At 38.9% G+C, this 15,872-nt stretch overlaps 1 protein-coding gene across 8 annotated transcripts in view; it reads left to right on the top strand.

The window, feature by feature from the left end:
• Positions 1-15,872, top strand: part of MAMLD1 (mastermind like domain containing 1) — a 273,107-nt gene that overhangs the window by 8,018 nt on the left and 249,217 nt on the right. For 3 of the 8 annotated variants that reach the window (XM_088173279.1, XM_088173280.1, XM_088173283.1), the window contains one exon: positions 9,264-9,311. The exons of 1 other annotated variant lie outside the window; for it this stretch is intronic. The gene's annotated coding sequence lies outside the window, so the exon portion shown is untranslated. Of the gene's footprint in view, positions 1-4,515; positions 4,651-9,263; positions 9,312-13,044; positions 13,431-15,872 lie in introns of those variants that run through there. 4 more of the 8 variants (XM_088173281.1, XM_088173282.1, XM_088173285.1 and 1 more) reach the window with 2 other exon arrangements.

Raw genomic sequence — 15,872 nt, 5'->3', positions numbered from 1 at the left:
ACACACCCGTGACTTTACCTCCATTACTCAAATTTGGAAGGCTTCTCCAAGGCCTCAGGTCAAAAGCAGTGTTCTCCAGGGGGTCAGTCCCAGAAAGCACGGAAAGCTCCCAGGTTTCTGGGATCCAACTACCGGGTTACAAGTATACAAGTGCTTGCAACTGTCTAAAAAGGCACTTTGAGTACATTGTTTATGTACCAGTCACAGTGTCTGGTGAGAGACTTTCCTTAATGTGAAAATCCGGTGCTTTTGGTATAATGCAGCCACCTTTGACTTCTGTAATTGGCTCACAGGGAATCTGAAATGTCAGAAAGTGACCAGCAGGTGGTCTGAGGGGAGATGAATGGATGTGATATTACCTTGCAAAACTTACAGAGAGCATCAACAGGGCTCATATTTTGGTGGGAATCTATGCAAGGCACTTGATAGTACTTAGACTCCCTGTTTGTAAAAGTATACATAGTACAGCACTCGTCTTCAAATATGGCAGTGAAATCAGTACTTCCACAGTGAATAAAGCAACCTAAACTCAGTGGATAATTTGCTGATGTTGCATCCCCTTCTCTTCCTTTCACTTCTAAGTGGTAAAAACAGGTTTTATTAGTATTTTCCAAGGGACTTAAATACTTTGCAGCATTTTTCTCCTAACTGAGCAAAGTAATTTAGAAGCTTTTGCTATGTTTGATCAAAACAAGATTTTCAGATTCTTTGTTTTGGTAATAATTTGTGACAATTAGCATCAAGGAAGGTTCTTATTAAACTTGGTGAAAAAACACCCAAAATTTACAACAGCAGCATAGGTTGTCTGGAGAGGTTATGAATTCTCTGCTGTTTGAGTTACTCAAAGCTTGCCTCTTTGAGTTACTCAAAGCTTGCTTGGACAGGCCCTGATCAACCCAGCCTAGCTCTGTTTGGAGCAGGGTGTTCAGACTTAATGACCTCCAAAGGTTCTTTGCAATTCAAGGTGTTCCACAATTGTAGCATAGTTATTCCAGCAGTAGGGAAGGTAAGGTGCAGAAAGGAGTGCATTTAGCAAGGCAGATCAGTAGTAGCTGATGATAGGAAATAATTCTGCATTTACATTGCTGAAAATAGGAAATAATTCTGCAATAATATTTTTAATAAAAGTAAGACTTGGTTTTAATATTCAACAGAAAAGTTAAACCATCAAAAACAGTCATCAAAAGCCACAGTTCCGATGGGTGGGAGTTTTTTTGCCTTAGACCTTAGGTGCAACAGTGGCTATGCAAATTCTCTTAGCAGCAGAGTGGTAAAATTTCAACCACTACAAGGAAGAAAAGGCTAGAGGGGAAAGAGAAATGCTAGATATTTTCTAATTCTCTGCATCTGTTAAAAAGGTTACCCTAAAACTGCTAGTGAAGTTATTTACATGCTTGACTTAGTATCCATGTTTGGAGTACATGCTTTACTTTAGTGTAGGCACCTATGGTATCACACTGGCTGTACACAATACAAGCTGAGCTGTAGCCTGGCCGCGTACCAGTGTAAAGCTTAGTAGCTGGAGTTTCAGAATTTTGCTCAATGACTCAGCAGTGTAGTTCCAGCTGCTATTTTTCTGTGGAAGTATTGTCTTGGTAAAATCTATGAATCTCTAGTAGTGTTAAGATGGAAGTAGAACTTATGAAATAATCAGTGTTTAATAATAAGTGTAGATGTCATTCCTGATGTGCTGAGAAGCATTTGATCTCCCACATATATACTTTCAAAATCCCACTCCATAATTTTACAGTTGTTTGCCTTATTGATAAATACTTTTTTAATTTCTACAGTCACTGCACTCTTTGACTCCGTAGGTTGTAAAGCTTGAAAAGGAGAGACATTGCAGGAAAGAAATATGAGAAATGTGTACTTTTCAGTCACAGCTCTAGTCTTACTGCTTCTTTCTTACCTGTATTTTTACATGACAAGTTTTCATTTAACACAGTTGATTTTAAGCTTTTTACCTTGCCTCTGGCAAAATTGAAATGCCACCATTCCAGCATATGATTTAAGCTGTTCTTCACATTGAACTCCATGATTGTTCTCAAAGTTCACTGTTCTTTAACCTTCAAAGTGCCTATAGACTAATTTAAGGATGTGTGAAAATTACTGCAGATAACATGAAAACTACTAAAAACAATTCTCACTAGTTCGTCCTTGACCTACATCACATGCTTCATTAATTTAAATACGTAATCAGCATTTGCATTCTTAAAAATAAATTCTTCCCTCTATTCCTTATAAAAGGATTTGCCTGTGGATGCTGAAGTGTGAGATACAGTCCTAAACATAGGAAATCATTGCAATGTCTTTTTTAGAATACTTTGAATCTTAATCTGTATTATTTAATATATCTGAAACTTACAGGTTCATTGACATCCACCATGGAACAAAAATTCTGTAAAGAACAAGACCACATCTCCTGGAGTAACTCTTGCTTTCATTGTCTGGGCATCTCAGTAATTGAACAGATATCATTTATCCCCAAAATATTAAAGGGCAGGTTGGTTTTTTGGCTTAATTTAAATTAATAATTTACTCAGGTTTTACATTTCGTAGTTAATCTTATATACTTGCTTAATTACTCTTTGAATGGTGTCGCAATTTGGGAGGCAGACATGCGACAAGACACACTAGGTTCATGCACAACAGTCAGCTTTTATTAAGTACAGTTCTCCTTATAGAGATCAGAAGGATTGCACGGTCAATTCCCATTGGCTGAACCAGTTGTCACTCAGTCAACCAGCCAATAGCTGCTCTCTTGACCCAGTGGCCTAGGCCTGCTCTCTAATGGTCCTCACTGATCGAGGTACTTATACTAGCAATCACATTTCAGTTATAAAGTTGGAATTATTTATAACTGTGAGGCCTCCAGGACAGCTGTAGGCCGCCATAGAATGGTAAGGAATTTTTGAGACTTATAGCTTCTGGAAATTATTTTTAGCTGAATTACTGTTTTAACTATTTATATCAGTAAACTGTTTTATCCCAAATGAGAATAAACAGGGAATATGCAATAATTCCTCTTTAAGTTGTTGTTGTTGCCTTTCAGCAGAACTGGTGAAAAATCTCCTTCCTTCTTATTCAGTGAGGCATTTACTTTTCTTTGCTGTGACTGCATAATGAGCGCCTGCTGAGACTGTGTGTAGCGCATATTTGTATGCATCAAAACCATGGGAACTCAGACTTTAATCATACATCTCTCTGCACACAGAAAAAAAAGAAGTTAAGTAGGTGTTCTGCTTATATTGTGGCATTCTCCTTGAGAGTTGTTATGCATTTTGTATCATATGTAAAAAATATATATTTTTTTTAACTTCATTTGATTGCATGTTGGTATGTGACTCAATATGAATCTCAGAAGACACCTGACCAATTGAATATATGGTTTATAAATACAAAACTATAATCCATCATTCAACAAAGGATTAATATTCCGTTTTTTAAAAAAACACTTGTTGTTTAATTGTGCTCAAGCTTTTTGTATTTGCTCTTTGGCTTTTAAATAAAAACTTGAATTTGCTTGATGCTTAGCAATTCCTCACAGGCTGTGTATACAGGTGTGCTATTCAAATTCTGTCCAGGTGCCCAGGTGCAGATAACTTCCACATTCTATAGTCTATAGTGAATTCTATAGTGAATTATAGGTTAAAACCAGAAAATTTCAAAATCCCATTCTACCATGAAGCCTTATTCTTGCTATCTGCATATGCTGATGCTATTATGAGTGTTGAGAGCTTTTTCCAGTCTAGTTGGATGCCAGTGTGTCTAAAGAAGTAACTCTCTATTATTATATCACCTGAGGCATTATAGTGAGTGCACCATCCTGGACCTCTAGTTTCTCACAACCTAGAAAGTGAGGAGTTTAGATGAAAGTTCAACTTTCTAAGCAGAATGCAGTTGAAAAATTAAATCTTACTGGGTTCAATGCCTATGGCTTCTCTTAGAAATATCAGTAAAGATGTACTGAGTATCCCTGTCAGCCACAGAAGGTACCTTTGTAGACCTTACTGATTTCTTTGGTTAACAGGACTTAAAGAAATTAGCAAACAAATAGCCAGAGTTTTAGTTCTTAGCTACATTTCATGCTTCCTAAAGGATGGATTCTGCATTGTTTCAAAAATCTTGTCTTTCTGTGTGTTGGTTCTGTTGAAGGGACGGACAGAGCACTCACTCTAGATGACAGCCCCAGGTGTCTGCAGGAAAATAACTACCAGAATCAGCGAGCCTCTCTGACAAGACTTAAATTACTTTAGCTTTTGTAAAAGCTTTTGATTACACAGCAGCTGCTGAGATCTAAACAAGCCCACCCACTTCAAGGCAGTTTTTCTAGTTATACACTTGACAATGTTTGTAATTTTTCATCCATCCCCCTAGGCATAATAAAAAGGTTTACAATCTTGGGTTTTTTGGTGGGGAGAGAAGGGAAATAGTGATATATAATTGTATATAACAATATATAATACATGTATATATACAATATATATAATATGTAATTAATATAACCTTTCACAGGACAGCTTCAAAGAACTGTGTGTGCAGATGAATAAAATTCCCTTTTCTTTGCATGCTGTGACAAGCAACTATTTTGATCTTCTGGTGCCATCTATTTGGGAGCTGACTGTCATATAAACACAGCATGTTCAACAGGTACAAAGGATGTAGTGAATTAGTATTTTTCTCACTAATACCACTTTGTTGTTTTACTGTTTTATAATCCAACTACATTTTCACAGAAAGATCGGTACATATTAAGAGATGAAAGATTTCTTATGGATGATAATCGGTTTCTAGTTAGACTGTGTAGTAGGAAATTGAAACAACTGTTAGGAAATTTTATTTGGGCGTTGAATTATATCTATATTATTGCCAGATTTATAGAAGTTTATTTTTTATTATTGGTTTGAAAGCAAAACCAGTGAGAAACTCCAAGTCAGTAATACAATTTAAAACGAAAAAAGAGAAAAAAATAAAATACATGCAATAATACAAAAGAAAAGCCACTGACAGAGTCAGAATACAACCTGACACCCTGTCAGTCAGGGTGTTGGTAGCAGTTCGTATAAATGGTGGCTGCAGTCCTCCTGGATGACAGATGTGGTTCTGTTGAAGCAGTGCTCCTGTAGAAGGTGCAGTTTTCCTCTGAAGATCCAGCGATGATGTGGAAATGGTCCGACTTTCCTCTGGGATCCAGTAGAAAGGTCTGCCTTCGCGTCCCAAACCCCAGTTTTTTATCTGGGTAGGAAAGGCTTGGCTCCTGCCCCTGGCTGGAGCATCTCCCAATGGGATGATGTAATCTTATCAGTCACACAATAGGTCTTAATGGCCCATTAACAGAATATATCTTCTGGAGGAAGGATGGGTTGTGAAAAGATAATGATGATCATCCCCCTAATCTTATCAGATGGCACATCAGCAGAGGATATCTCCCACAGAGATAAGGATCACCACCCTTCCCACATTTCAACAGATGGTGATAGAATACACATCTTTGCATTGTACCCCAGGACAATTTTCAATGTCAAGAAGTTTCTGAAAAAAAAAGCGTATGAAGCATGGTTGCTTAGAATCTGAGAAATGTGTTGAAGATATTGCATTAAGATTTGCAGTGGAGTAAAAGCAAAAAGAAGTATGTGGAAGAACATGGTAACAGACACCTGTGCTGCCATATAGGGGTGAGGGGTCCCATAGGGCTTTCCCCGACTGGTTGGTATTTTATGTGGATTTATGTCATTATTGTCTCTGTGGAAGCGGCATGCATGGGAGTAATGTTATAATTTTGTGAGTAGATGGAAATGCCTGGAGCTTTCCTATTTCTTTCATCCCAGTCAGTTCATACATGCTGTAGGCATGGTATTAAATGTTATGAATGATGTTCTATTTTTCCAGTTTATCAAACAACAAGATTAAATGTAGCAGCAAATTTTTAATAGTAACAATTATAAATGAATAAAATTAAAGTATTGGAGATTAATACAATCAAAGTGCATATATTTGAGAATATACAAAATTTGGCAGTAAGTAATTTAGTATAATTGAGGTTTGTATAAAACATAAGCAAAACCGAGGCCCCCGCCCCAACCAGGGATACGGGGAGTGGCTCGCCATTCCTCACATACCAAAGCATCAAGACATCTCACTTATATACTATGTGCTACAGAAGTTTCTAGAAAACTCCTCCTACTTTCTATTCCTAAAATGTGCGTCGCTGTGTGTACGGCGCATGCTCTACCAATGGGTTAGGGGGTCTCTCATCCTTTTGAGGGTCTTATTTCTGATGAAGGCTCGTCGTCTTCCTCAATGACCGAGGTGTGACCTGCAGGTAGCGCAGGCGCACTGTGTGACTGAGCAGATGTTTTCCATAACAAGACTTTAATTGAGTTCCATGCTTGGAATCATCCCATTTTGGCCCATTTCACGGTCGAAACTTTCTATTTCTAGATGCTGCTTGTCAGACCTATGTCCTTTTACTATTCCCTTCCAACATCCTTCTTCGACTCCCAACATCTGGAAGATGTCCTTTTTCCTGTCTTACCCATCTCCCTTCTCACTCTGTAACACTTGTCTTCTATTGATCGAAATCCAATTTTGCTAATATAGTTACAATTTAATTAGCACAAATCACATTTATCACATAAGCATAACACAGGAGTCAATTCCTGTAGGTACTGAGCATGTGTTATTCCCCTTGTACTGCCTTAGTGCTGTCACCTGCCAGTGGTGCTGCTGTTCCTTTTAAAGAGTCGGGAAAATAGTTTTGGAGTCGCTTGCTTCTTTTTCTCTGGGAAATCTCACAGCATGCTATTGGACAGTTAAAGACCTGTTATCTTGGTTTGAAAGACAGGTATTTGCTAAAAAATAACAGGAGCCTATATTTGAAATGGAAAGTGTAAACCCCCCTCCCTCCAATTTACTATAATTTTGAAATTAAGGGGCTCTCAGGCAAAGATATGGGGGTAGGAATAAGAGTTCTTTACTGATTTATATATATAGATGCATATGTGTATATATGTATATGTATATATATATGAAGGCAAAGAAAACAACAACAGCTACGAAATTAAGAACAAACAGAACAGGAACACAGAAACAGTTTTTTCGGTTGTGGACACATTTTCCCTGTGGTGCAGTTACCGTTCTAGCTGGCAGGCAGCGCCGGCCACCTCCCGGTGCGCAGGGGGAGATACGGTGATCCCACGTGGCTGCAGGGGCGCTGGAGGTGATGGCGGCTGCGTCCCGGATGGGAAAGGAGAAGGAGAGAGACGCTGCCCACGGATCCCTGGGGCAGTGCCGGTCCTGGTGCTCCAACAAGATGCTTGGAGGTGACAGGCTCAAGTGGGAGGGCGTCCGAGCTAGGGGTTGCGGGGTCCCACAGCTGAAGAAGGCAGCTCCCGGCGTTAGGATGGGCAGAGGTGGTGGGCGGCAGCGGCGGTCGTCCTCCGACTCCACGGGCAAAATGGGGCGAGGCAGTGCTTCCTCTCTCCTCTTCTGGCTTCTTTTTTTTTTTTTTTTTTTTTTTGATCTTGCGGTTTTTCCACCTTCCCTTCCCCCCGCTTCCTGCCACTAGGGTCTAGTCCACAGGTTCTTAGCATTACAATGAGGAAAATTCCACAGAGGGAAAAGGGAAAAAACCAACCCCCAACACCTGTTACCAAAACCTACATGGAAAATAACATAAACCCACCTCTAACATCCCTTAATTTCCACAGTCATAGATTAGTAGTAAGAGAAATGAGGGAATAAGTGTTAAAATATCCCCAGTAAACTCTTGTTCACATTTTTGTCTTAATGATAGCCAGCCTAACAGATTAACAGTTCTATGAATTATAACGAGATTTGGAGGAGAGCTAATTGAACTTCAGCCCAGAGAAGCCTGAAGAAATAAGCGCTGTCTGAAGAAAGCAACCAAAAGAAATAGCTGAATAATAATTTTCTCCAAAAGAAATGTTGTGGGGCTGCCAGTTTGTTACTGGGTTGCACTTAGTTATGTAAGATTACACTTACACATCAATGGGAGACCAAGGATGCCTTTAGTTCCATTTGTTCTCTTTAACTTCTAGTGAAATACAACCTGGTGAGGTTTTGGACTAAATATTCTGAGTATTTTGAACTCAATACCTGAGAGATTTAATTTCCCTAGGCAGCAGTTATTTGTATGGTCTCCTTGTATCTTCTCTGAAATCTGCTCTCTTAGCTGAGCACTAATTAATTAAGCAGGGCTATTCCTTTTTTGTTCCTTCTTTAAAGTCTCTTGTTTGCTTCTGGGAGAGGCTGATTAGGTACCCAACAGCCCCTGAGCTCCTTCCATATTCATATAAGGGATGTACAAACCCTGCATTATGCCACTGCAAAATCATCCCATTGGAAGCAAAAGGACAGAAAAGTTATGGAAAACAGACTAATAATCTCCTACTCCTTTCCAGTATTACCTGGATCCTGTCATATGTACAGTCTGTCAGGCATCACTGTGACCACCCCAGCAGCAGTCGGGCAGAACCCATCTGTAGTGCCTGATTATTAGAGCTGCACTGAAAAATAATTCAGAGAAGACTGTGTAGGAGTGAAACTTCACATAAGCAAAGTTTCCATGAATTTTAAGAATGGTTTAAAGTGCTATAGATGACTATTCATTATATCTGAGTTAATGGTATGGCCTTTTTTATGCTTCTCTGCCCTGCTTTATTTGCCCCTTTCAGATTGGCTGATAATACCAGAATAGAGTTAGTGGGGAGATTTAGAGGCAAAGAAGTGTGGAATCATCTTAAGCAGGCACCATTGTAATGTATCCAGGTTATTTCATATAAGTATTACATAAAGTATTACCACTGCTTACATTCCCGAGTGATTAAAATGCAGGGTGAGGGATGTCCTTCAGGAAGGCTCTGGACAGCTCACTCTTCTGTGTGCTGATTATTCCACTATCTTGAGACTTCCGCTAAAATCTGTAGAAATTAAATTAAAATCTAGTCACTGTTTGGTTAAGAGTATCTTGTATGCCAAGGGATGCTACTGAAAAAAGATCTAGAAGTATGGTCTTCTCAGCATTTATACTTTCTTCCTTTCCTCTAATAAAATGCCTTTTTTCAGCTATGCCAGTGGCAGATTTTTTATTTACAAATATATGACAGTCCTTCTTCCAGGGTTTTTGTTTCATTACTGAGACTTTAAAACCAACTTATGTACATTCTTTCTAGATATATAACATTAAACTACTCTGAAACAATTTCATTACATCTAATCCACTTCCTTGAATGTTATTTCAGCTGCCTGAAAAACAGACACTGGGAATGAATCTTCAGAACCTGAAGTTGGTAAGCAGTGGACATATTCAATGACGTATTTTGTATTTTGTTTGTCGGGAGTTGAACTTTGTTTGACTATACTGTATTCATTGTAGTATTAATTAATGATAAGTCCACCTAAATTAGTCCAGTATAAATCAAAATAGATAGGCTGAAGAAATAGTGACGCCACCCGCCTCAGTCCACTCACACTCTTTCCACCCGACTAGCTGGGGAGGCAGGGGAAGCGCCAAGAGCGGCCCTCTCTCAGAGACTCTCGGAGCCCGGGATGAGGGTAAGGCACCAAGCCTTAGCAGCAGTTGTCGGCGTCGGGAACAAGTAAAGAGCCAGGAGGATCCTTTCAAGGTTCCAAGGGTTTACTGACGGAGCGGGTACAGACACAACTGGAAGAGAGGGGAGGAAACCGAGAAAGGTGAAAAGAATAGCTCTGCACGATCTTAAGTACAGGACCTCCCCCATGGGAAGATACCATACGTAGACTAATAGGGAGAACTTAGGGGTGTAACAATGGGAGGGACTTCAGATACAATAAACCAATGGGGGAAAACATAGGCAGGGTTCAACATACAGCGTTCAATCATATAACACAGAACTTGTAACTGACTTAGAACTTTCCATAACAACAGGTGGGCCCAGGGGGGATTGACAACCGAGTGGGCTTGGGCTAGGGTGATCGACAGGGAAGGGTCTGGAAGAAAAGGCGGGGCTTAGGGGTAATTGACACAACTAAGGTGGGAAGGGGCAACCTGGAACAGACCAACAAAAGGGGTACAGCATAGGGAGAAACCATTTTAACATGCAGGGAAAACAAGGTTATAACAAAATAAAATAACGAACCACAACAAAATAGTGCTTGTGCTATGAAGGTTACTGTACAACATGGCTGTGCTGCCATTGACAATGCTTAGTGCCCTGCAAGGCCATCCAGCTGGGACAAAAAAAGTAGGAGTTTGGCATGTGTATGAGCCTCTGGCCATCTGAAGCACTTGAACTAAAACTTAATTCTGCTGTAAATATAACTGGAAATTATTACTTGACTGGTCCGTATGGCATAAAGCTGGTGTATAATACACACTTCCTCTTCAGCATCAATTTCAAACCATTAATCTACATTTCATGCTAACTGATACAGTCATATTTGTTGCAGCATAGTGTCAGACTCTCAATGCTATTCTGGTCCTTTGTTTCTTAGAAAGAAAATTCAGAGAAAAGGTTTTTGGTCAGTAGTTGTCATGATCCGCTATTAATACAGAGTGGGGGTCATGATGGTTTGTTTGATCTCAGAGGTGCAAACAGGCAAAATGCAGGGGACAAAATCAGTTTATTCAACAACAGCAACACATTTTTATTAAATGACAACAATTCAGTTGCGATAGAGGGGAGAGATATAGGAAACAAAGTATAGAGAGAGAAAAAGAAGGGGATGGGAAAATAGCTACCAATGAGAAGAGACAGATGTCCTCATGGGCCAGCCAATAGATGAGTCTTCATCTGTGGGGAGTACTCAAGGGTCTTCTCCAGAGGGTCTCTCTTTTATAGTCTTTCTCTAAAGTGAGTGGCTTCTGGCCAAAAAGTGGGAAGATTTATGCACTTTTGTGTGGTGCTGCAGGAGACAGGTGCGGTCGTGCAGTACATGCAGTCTCCAGTTGGTACAACACAATCTCCAGTTGGTGCCACAACAGCACAATTCAGTGAACACAATACACCAGCACACAGTCACTTGACAACCATCCATCTTGGCCAGGCCAGGAAACCATTGTTTGGAGCCAACCTGGATGGGGGTCCTCGAGATCTCCTTGTGAAGGTCGGGAGGCAAAAAACAAGGGAAACTTTGGACCAACCCTTACAGTAGTGAATATATAGTCTGAACTGATCTTTAGTTTGGTAGTGCCAGGGTAAATCATCACAGCAAGAAAATATAGAGAATCATATATGAAAGTCCTTTGAGTTACATTTTATATTACAAGATGTTTGTATTACAAGATGTCTGCCTGATAAACAGATGTTTAAAATAAGGTGGAAAATATGCTGAATGTAGAATTACTTATATGACATCATTTTCATGAGACCAGGTAGAAGGTAGTGATTGGGAGAGCTTTGTGGGGGGGGAGTACATACAGAAAAAAGGGAAACCAGTTCTGGTAATACAGATAGCAATTTAGGGAAAGTGAACAGTGTCAGCAGAGGGGTTACTGTCATGCAAAATACAGCAACAAGAGAAACAACAGATAGTGGCTGCTGAGAAACTGTTGTTCTTACTGGATAGATGTGATGTGTTTTCTGTTCAAGGAGCATTATCAGATCTGCATAAGCGTTCTTCAGAAAGGCATCTTTTTATACAGAGGAGAAAATAGTATTTTTCCTTGTTGAAGTATCCAAATGATTAATTTTAAAATCACAGAATATAATGTAATATTTGTATGTATAAAATAAAAAGGGCTGGACATTAAAAGGGAAATAGATTCTTTATTAGAGGAACTAGTTGGGAGGAAAGTAACAAATTATGACAGTTGTTTTCTGAGAAGGAGTGTATGGCACTGTAGTTGGAGCACAGTAGCAGAAGATAGACATGCAAGCAGTAAAATAATGTAGAGTTTCTGAATTGTGCTACACAAACCTTTTAAACTGTCATTCAGTATGAACAGCGATTTGCATTTTTATGTCTTTCTACATAACACTTCAATAGGATGTGACACGATTTTAGAGAACTGGGGAAAGCAGAGATTCTGATTGAGAGTGGAGTACACAATACTCACAAAACCAGTTTTTTCAACCCCTGGATGAAGATTGTCCAGCCAGATGAGTCTAATTTATGCAAAAAGTGTGCTATTTATTGAAAAGTCTGTTCTTTGCTACCAAGCTTGAATGATGTATTAAAGGAAGAGGAAGAATTTCACTGAAGTCACATTTTAAAGTCAGCATAAGGGCTACAATTCTACAAATATTTCTACCGAACAAGAGGCGGTCCACTGGGTCTGGATCTGTGTTCTGTTTTCTCTTTAGTATAGGAAGATGGTGAATCTTTTTCCCTAGTTTTAATGCTAGTCATTGCCAAATGCTCTGATTTCTTCTCATACAAAAAATACACAGACATTTATGCACTTATTACTTATTTCCCCATGTATATCCTATAATGATCTTTTGTTGTGTGCTTGTACAACCAGTGGTAAATCTATTCCTCTGCTTACCTTGTAAAGCAGCTTACCTTATGTGCATGGCATTTCCAGCTGGAAAGAATGTATTGTGTATTGTCAATGCCTCAGGGTGTTGTTTCTCTTTCTTGCTTCTACAACTATCCCTGTAAACAAGAACTATGTCTACATTTTTATATTTAAATTTTGACAGAGGGCTTTTTTCAATTTCAATTTGCAAGAATCCGTAGTTGGAACAGGCCTCTAAATATATTACATGCAAAAATGCAAAGTTATAATATATAATTTTGTGACTGAGTAATTATTTTGAGGTTTTTTTCACAGGCAGGTGCTTCTAGTACACGAAATAAATTTTTATTTTTGCTTTTAAAAATGTTTTATGTTTGAATAATGTAACTACATTATTACTTACATTATAACTTACAATTATTAACAGTGTATTTCAGACTATCTCATTTCCTAGACACTTCTATCTGTGCAGGTTGTGGCATATACTGCACTCCTGTAAAAGTGATCATGATTTTAACTGTTCAAAGCATTGGAAGCAGCAGCTCCATATTCATATCTCAGTTTTCTGTGAGCTAGACAAGTTAGTGCATCCCTGAAGCACAGACCTCAAGGCTGTATTTGGGATCCAGTTTAACCTGAGGAATCTCATAGAAATGCAGTGTCATGGTGCTTTAGGATTTGCCAAAGTGTGTGTATCCATACATATCCCGCTGCCTGGAACATGAGTCAGACTCAGCTGCGCTTCTAAAGTTTCACACTGTAACCGTAAAAGGAGATAACCAAATTACAGCTGAGCCAGCAGAGGCTTTTGCAGTAGTGATATGAACAGGCTCCAAGGCAGCAGTGGTCACAAGAACAACTGGTTAGTTGGACATATGCTGAACATGTGAAAGTCCGTCTGGAGAAAATGGTAGCAAGGAGATCTTCTGACTGTGTCTCTTAAAGGATAAGAGAGAGGAGGTTTGGGGTATGTGTGTTACCTCTATTTCTCTATCACTACGTTTTATACTTCTATTCACTCTTTTCAAGAATTGTCATTTCAATTCTTAGAACTTTTGTAAATATATTTTCAATATGTGTGAACAGTTAAATTACATTATAGATCTGTCTTTAAATTTTTTCTGGTTTATTCAAAGGGTTACTTTTTAAATGAAAAAAATCTGTATTTTATGGAATATATTGGCTGTGACTGAATTCCACTTCAGTGATTTGAAACATTTTCATTATGTTTAGTTTGTTTCTGGACCATTGAGTTAGTTCCAGATCTGGTATTAAATCTTTATGATAATACACTCCCTGGCTAGCCTGAGATATTATCCTAAATATTTCTAAGAGAGGGAACTTTTCTAAATCTTAGAAGATGCGAAGGATAATCACAAGATTTGGAGGTGAACACAATTTAATGCTGCATTGAGGTTTTGGGTTTTATTTCTAAAGCAGCAGCAGCAATTTTAGAAAATCACAGACGCACAGGATGGCCGAAGTGGGCAGGCACCTCTGGAGAGCAACCAGTCCAACTCTGCTCACAGCAAGGGCAGCTACAGCAGGATGTCCGGGGCTAAGTCTGTTGGCTTTTCGGTACATCCAAGAGCAAAGATCACAAAGCCTCTCCAGGGAACCTGTTCCTCTGTTCAGTCACCCTTTTCTTAGGTTTAAACAATGTTTTAACGTTGTTGAATGGAATTGATGGCATGGTAAACTTATGAAGACTTTCACTTTCAAGTACCACTTGGTTTTTATTAATATCTAAATGTCAGTTGTGGTCTTAAACAACACTTAATATTCAAATGAAGATTTCTGCCTATGTTGCAGCTATTCTGAGCATAGATACTAGCCACTGCATCTCCTACAAGGAAATTGCTATAACAATATTATTTTTGTCATGACGATATATGTTTTTAGTTCTTGATATACTTAGAAGATTATTAAATCATTGGCATGCATAGAAGGAATTTTAATATTAGCATTTCCATACTTGCAACAAAAACGATTTTCATGCAGCCATACCGATCTGCTCTGTATAACAGGAAGTCACCAGCAGATGGGAATGCAACCCAAGTGTTCTTATTACCCCTTACCTTGAACTTGCTGATAAACTAATCAAAAAAGAAGTTGTCACAGTATTGTACAAAGTTATGTGGTTCTTAAGCATAATTTCAAAGAAATGTGAAATTCCTCCATGCAAATAACGTAAAACCTAGGCATATCTTTTCTTAGTAGAAATTATCCAAAAGTAAGTTAGAAATTTGAGGTCCCTTACACAGAAAGGACACTGACATGTTGAAGTAAGTCCAGAGGAGGCTACCAAGGTGATGGAGATATGGAATATCTCTGCTATGAGCAAAGGCTGAGAGAATTGGGACCATTCAGCCAGAAGAAGAGAAGGGTTTTGGGTGACTGAATTGTGGCCTTGCAGTGCTTAAAGGGAACTCACAAGAAAGATGGAGAGGGACTTTGTACAAGGGCCTGTAGTGACAGGACAAGGGGGAGGGACTTCAAACTAACAGACAGTAGCTTTAGATTAGATGTTAGGTAGAAATTCTTCCCTATGAGGAATGCAAGGCCCTGGCAAAGGTTTCCCAGAGAAGCTGTGGATGCCCCATCCCTGAAAATGTTCAAGAGTATGCTGGACAGAGCTTTGAGCAACCTGGTCTAGAGGAACGTTTCCTACTCATGGAAGTGGGATTGGAACTAGATAATCTTTGAGGTCTTTTCCAACCCAAACCATTTTATGGTTCTATGAAAATACAGTGTTTTGTTATTTCTGTGTATAGACAACGCTGTGATCTTTGTATACCTAAATTTTGTTTGTGTTAAAATACTCCTCTTGGAACTGAAGTGTTCAGTTGTGGTCTAGAATTAGGTTGCAGTTGCTACTACCATGTAAATTGTCAACTCAGATTTATATTTTAAACTCACATTATTTCCTCTTTTTTTTTTCCCATATAGCTTTGCCATATAGTGAGATGGATGAGCAAAATAGTGATAGAAGGGTAATTTGTATGGCCAGAACTTAATGCTGTTCGAGTTCTTGCAGTTAAAGCTGAAGCCATTAGATGGTGCCATGCTGTAACCAGAATTTTCTCCTCATCTGCTTAAAGTCAGCTGTGTGTTTTATCTAGCAGGATCTTAAATTGCTAAGCTTATTCTTCTAGGGCACTGTCTTGCATTGGTCAACCTCAGTCATTATGCGCAAAACCCAGACAATAAATTAAATCCCTAGAATTCTTTTATTTGTTTCAGTGAAAAGACTGCAACATCCTGAAAATTCAACAAAAGAGAAGGCAATGGCAGGACAGATTTACTGTCCCTTTTTCAGTTGAAAGCAGTGTGCAATCTAAATTATTTACTTGTTTGCTAGCCCTGCATGGTGCTGTTTCGTGGGTTATCATTCACTTAAATGGTCAGT

The sequence above is a fragment of the Sturnus vulgaris genome, chromosome 14 (assembly GCF_052056855.1).
Source record: "Sturnus vulgaris isolate bStuVul1 chromosome 14, bStuVul1.hap1, whole genome shotgun sequence".
In the NCBI taxonomy this organism is placed as follows: Eukaryota; Metazoa; Chordata; class Aves; order Passeriformes; family Sturnidae; genus Sturnus; species Sturnus vulgaris.
Note: the sequence above shows the minus strand (reverse complement) of the source record. Positions and strands in the feature narration are given on the sequence as shown.